The 6,250-nt window shown below is 34.3% G+C and overlaps 1 pseudogene; it reads right to left on the reverse strand.

The window, feature by feature from the left end:
* Nucleotides 1-625: 625 nt before the first annotated feature.
* LOC149183228 (protein TIC 20-I, chloroplastic pseudogene) lies at nt 626-5,659 on the reverse strand (annotated as a pseudogene).
* Between the last annotated feature and the right edge of the window lie 591 nt (nt 5,660-6,250).

Consider the following 6,250-nt stretch of genomic DNA (forward strand, 5'->3'; position numbering starts at 1 on the left):
GATATCATGGGCTTCCTCTTTATCTCTGCGTGGTTCATGAATCTCCTTCCTAATAAATGGAACAACAATATAACAAAGGTTGTGTAACAACTTAATCCCTGAATTTTTGGTTTCAGGAGTTTTTTTGTTCAAGTGTGTTTCAAAATGCCTGAAATATGTCATGGCATGGCATGGCATGCCAAAAAAATATCCTCCCTAGCGTTAGTTGATGAGAAAATACATATTTATCTAAATCACTTTTAGAATACATGTAATCAGTTAATATTGACCAAAACCATTACATTGAGTTATGTAACTAGTATTTAAAATTCATTTTTTGGATAACACATCCAAGATTATTTCGTTGCACAAAGTTCCACCAAAAAGCAACAAAATTAACCTTTCAGCAACACTCATAACAAACGGATTATGGGCCAACCAATTGAAAATACAAGCATTCAAAAATGTAAATAACTAAGATATTTGGCATGCTCACCCACACTAAACACAACATAATCTTTTAATGGATTATGATATTAGAGAATCACTATGACACTTTGTCATCCTGTGGAATTTTTGATGCCTTGAATAAATGCTTGCTAATGATTTTGTACTACAATTAGTAAGGAATTTACATGTAAGTTACTTATGATATGAATGTCACATCATCATATATACCCCTCATAGCACACTAGATGCATTCTATAATGGTTAAGAGAAACACAAAGGAAATAACAAGTTAATGATGCATTCCAATCTTCCCCAATGAAGTCATTTTGGCAAGAAATTATCATAAATTGTTCCTCGTACGAACAAAGCGATCCCTCAAAATATCGTAGTAATAGTGTGGAATCTAAGAAAATTCCATTTATTATTCTTTGCTATTCCTAAATATACCACAGTAAAATAACTATAAAATATCTAGTCATGGAATTTACCAAGGACCTGAAAAAAGGATATGCTGAAAATTCAAAATCCTCCAAAAATGGATGAATATTATATGTTATTTCTACATAGACCCAAATCAAATACAAAGACATGCCAAAGTTATCTACCACCATTTTGGTTTCTTTGTCATTGGAGGGTATCCTTTGTAAATAGGCACATCATCACCTGCTCTTGGACTCACTGTTCTCCAATTTTTTCTTACAATAATAAGTAAACGAATTCTAAAACTTCCATACTCTCGTGTGAATAAAGGTGTTGAAGCAAATCTACATAAGACAACCCATAACAAAATAAGAAAATAAGACAACCCATAAAAAAATAAGAATCCCAAAGTCGAGTCGGAGATAAGTATAATAACATAAGGCTAGATGATTTCTAGTAGAAATCCCAATTGGAGAACTCATATGAAACATATGAAACATCTATTTTTGAAATTTAATTCGGTCACTGACATTATATTATAGCCATTTTGTAGAGAAATTTTATTATGAGAATTATTCACTTCAGAGTGAGAACTATATAACTAAATAGATAAGGTCAATAGTCATAACTCTCTTCTTTCTACTTATGAAAAGATAGTACTTTTATAATTTAGTATATCACTCTTTTAACATGACATTGTATACTATTTTAATTATCTTGTATCCTAGATTATATTTAGATCAGGGTACAATTATACATACTAATATGAGGATCAATAAAGAGGATAAAACTAAGTCATTAAACAACAATTATTTCCATTCGATATGTGATAAATTAAAACTCAAAAATGAACCCTAAAATTATGTTTTGATGCAAAAGAATAAGATATTTCATTCAAAAATATTCCTCACCTTTATAAGTACATGTCCCAACTCGTGAGACATGTTTTCCTCTTTATTTTTGTGTATTCTTCATTGGAATGTATGTTACTGATCCAACCATACGGCTGCTACACCCTCACACCTTATCAGAACTATTTCACCCTTAAAAACCTTTAAATTTTATGCCTACACACACACACACACACACACACACACACACACACACACACACACACACACAGATATATATATATCGGAAGCGTAGTTTTGGTGCTTTTTCTTTAAAATCGGGACCACTTAAGCTATCAGAACCATTACACTATCGGAAAGGGTTTATATCGCTTTTAGCCTTAAAAACAACCCTTGGCAACACTTTTTATCGCAATACATACAAACAGGGGAATTAAAAAAAACCCCACTCCAAACACTTTTACCGGAACTCAAATTTTATACATTCGCATTAATATATATCGGTGGATCTGTCCTTTGGACCATCGCACTCCCGCTGTCACTCCATATCTCCGATCTCCGATCGACTGATCTCCATCGTTCAATACATCTCCGATCCAATGGTCAGCATTGATTCCGAATATTTAAACTGTCGCCAATTCTCCGTCGTCAATCTGCGCATAGAAAATCCGACGGCCCACATCTATTTCGGGAGGGAAATTCATACGGGGATTAACTGCCCAATAAAGTGGTTTCACTATTCACCCTCACTGATATGTGTCAAAGGGTGAATGGGATCGGGTGATTGTCCCTCAATAAAACTTATAGTCCTATCGCCACCCGAAATACGATGCACTGTTTCGAAACCGCTTCTGCAATCCGACGGCCACGGTTGATCGTGATCTAACGACTGTGATTTAATCGCATATCGCATAGTCGCATTCCTCCAAGCTAGGCTCTATCCACTCTAAAGCACCGATTCGATATTCTTACGGACCCGATATGGATATAAGCCACCTCTTATAAAATTTCAAATCTGGATTTCGGATCTTGTTCGGTGTTTTGCGATGATTCTAAGTAAAATGGGATTTTCTCTTGTGGAACCAAAACTAAGTAAATAGACTTCACCGACTAGCATCAAACAATGATATTCAAAATAAAGCCAGACTTATTACGCGTTTAAACATAACAAACTATGGGATAATCACCCGACCTGAATACAAAGAATCTGGAAGCATAAAAGGGTTTCTGCAGGCCTGATAATCAATCACAAACACATAATATCATTCATTCAATATAAAACAATTACAAAATCTTGTCTTGGCCAATTACACAAACTAAAAGACCTTTATTTCAGTTACAATCCACACACACTATTCTGCTTTCCTGAATCTTTCCTCTTTGGCCTGATTCTTCAATTAGTGGCCTCTGTTCCTAATCTACCCATAGGCTTACAATTCCCTCATGAATCCTCTCTCTTTGTCTCTCAATTCCCTCTCTATCTCCAGAAAAGACAGGAAAATATATATTTTCCTAAGCTAACCATCTCCTTCCATAAATGAAGGAATTTACTATATTCTTAGAAATCAAATCCTACGCTAACTAATCAATATAGCTAATTGGCTTGATCTCCACACAGGGAGGATCACTTGCCATTTTATTCCCAATTCCATTCAGAATTAGACAACAATTAACCACTTACATAATTTGAAATTAATACAAATTAAATAACCAATTCTTCCTCCAAACTTTCATTAGCCACAACATGTGACCACACCATCACATTGCTTGCTAGGCCTAGATGCTCCTGCATCAGACTCCTAAGGTTAAAAATAATCATGATCTTCTGATCACGTGCTTCTAATCTGTCTCCTCCTAGATCCCATACTTTGTTTGGTAGTTTGTCCTTGTTTACTGCTGTTGTTGGTTTCTCCTGGTCTCCATACTTTATGCTGCATTGTCCCATTAGCTATGCTCTCATTGTCTGCTACTGTCTTTTTCATATATCTTATTGCTTTTTGCTCATCATCATAATTTATGTCAGGCTTCCACACTTTAATTTGCAATTTAACTTTACCTTCACATGTACCATTCTTCCCAGCCAATCTTCCTTCCTTCTTTTATCCTCTATTCAGTTTATTGGAATGGTGTTTTATGAGTTTCCAAAACTCATCAATTTCTTTGTCCACTTCACTTCTCAGATGATGAATACTATTCTCCTGCAATTGGATGTGTTCTTGCATAAGAACATCATAATCCCTGTGCCAATATTTTTCAATATATGTTTCTGAAAGTACAAATACCTTCTCCATTGATCCCCTATAACAATTCCATTTCCTTTTTCTGGTTTATCTTTCATAGCTTCACCTATTCTTACTTCAATTCTCAGTATACCTGTAACTCCACAAATTTCTTGAAAACTAAGAATTCTTCCTACTTGCTTATATACATGGAATGCCTCTTCTTCTAGTAACTTAATTTTTGCACCCTTAAGGATCATGGCATCATACTTGTCTGATTTTGAAATGTCATCTTCAGCCTCTTCTTCATCAATAACTCCCTATAGCACAATAGTAATCTTGTTACTATCATCTCTTGAACTCATCTCTAGTGCAATAGTTCCATACTGTAATTTCAACATCATTCCATCTTCCTGAGACATTCTGATCTCATCCTTTCTTACTTCGATCTGATCTTCAAAATCAACTCCTTGTTTCAAATTCACTTCACATTGCCTTTTTCCTACATATAAATCTTCACCAGAATCGATAAATTCATTAAACACAAATGCTTTACCCTATTTCCTCATTATGCCAACATTTCTGACAACTTATTTTCCATATTTTTCTTCCATAACAACTTCTTCATTCTCATCTAGTTCTGGTTGTATGGTCTGATCACTTATCCTTTGGTTTCCTTGCCTCTTCTCCAAAAGACTAGACTCATGCCACAAATTTGTTATCTTATTTGGAATTTCTCCCAAGAGTTCTACACGATCTTTACTAACTTCATTGTCTGCAACATTTGTCTTTAGTCCTTCTTTACTCTGGATTTCTTCAACATCAATAATCTTCAATAACTATTTAATATCTACAAATTCCTCTATATCAAACTTTAGTAGTTGTTCTCCTTTGGCTTCATTCCTCAATAATTGTCCAATATCTACATAATTCACTACAACTATGTTTGAGAGCTACTCTTTCCACTGCATCACAAGATTATGTGAATTCCCTTCTTCTAACTTCTGAAAAATAATATCTTTGCTTTTCGTTTCCCTTACGACAACATTAAAAAATTTCCTTACTTTAGTGTATCTTTCTGAATAAATCATAAGATTCTCCATTTGGTTTGTATTAGCTTCATTAGCTTCCCCGAGAAAACTCTTTGTTCTATGTTCATATGAATGGATCTCTTCCTTTCCAAACATTTCTTTGACCTCATTAATTCTTTTTCCATCCTCCTTTTGACTTATCCTTTGGAGTCACCTGATTGGACTGTGGGTAGTCACCTTCTCGCTTGTTGATATGACAGTTTCCAACAACTTCTTTTTTCCCCTCAAGTTTTCATAACCTGCAAACACACAATAACTTTCAATTTTCAAAATACAATACCTTTCATCCTTTTTGATGCTCCAAGCACTAATATTCCATCATATATCTTTTGGATTTCATCAGATCATTCTTATTGTGACTCCATTCCTTTGAGTCTCTCCTTCTCTAACAAATCAATATGAATTTGTTCAAGTTCCCTGAACTCATTCATTATCTTTTCATTCCACCTCTGTTGCAATAGCTTCCACTTGACTCTTTTCTTCATTCTCCATCTATATCTTCGGTCTTCATTTGTCTTTCTTTGTACTACCAGACTAATCTCTTGTTCTTCATTCTATTGCCAGTTGCTATACCTTTGCAATCTAATGCCTTCGTAAAATTGAATCTCATGTAGCTGATCATCTTTCTTAAATTATTGCCTCCTTCCATCTTTATCTTGCTAGATTAATACTTCTATTTCCTTCATGTCTCTAAGGATATGACTTCATTGTTGTTCCTGATCTTTCATCTCACCTTCAAGTAATCTCTGCTCAATTTCTCTGATTTCAACATCATATTTATTAATGTTATCTTCCATACCTATAGTCACATGATTAACTGAAGAGTCTAAACATTTACTTAACTTTATAAATGTTAGAGACATTTCATCTTTATCATGCATAGTAACCATATCGTTTTTTTATCAAGTTCTGAAAGCTTCGTTTCTCCTTCAGGTTCCTTGAGCAATCTTTCCAAGAATTTTAGTTCCTTGTGAAATCTTTCCAGCAGTTCATTACAACTTCCATTCTTAGCTCCATTCTTTTCCTGGCAATCCTCTTGAGTTATCCTGTTTTCTGCACTATCATATTGCAAATTTCTTTCATCAATTTCGTCAGACAAATTCATTTGCTTACCTTCTTGGAATACTACTATGGCATTTTCATTAGGCTTCTAGTCCATATCAACCTCATCTGACTATCTTACACCAAATAGAATTTCATTTATGAACTCTTTCTTCTGCAATAAATCAACACCTTCTTC

The sequence above is a fragment of the Pinus tabuliformis genome, chromosome 3_2 (genome assembly GCF_031772625.1).
Source record: "Pinus tabuliformis cultivar Carrire ecotype Pingquan chromosome 3_2, CPIR1, whole genome shotgun sequence".
Classification (NCBI taxonomy): Eukaryota; Viridiplantae; Streptophyta; class Pinopsida; order Pinales; family Pinaceae; genus Pinus; species Pinus tabuliformis.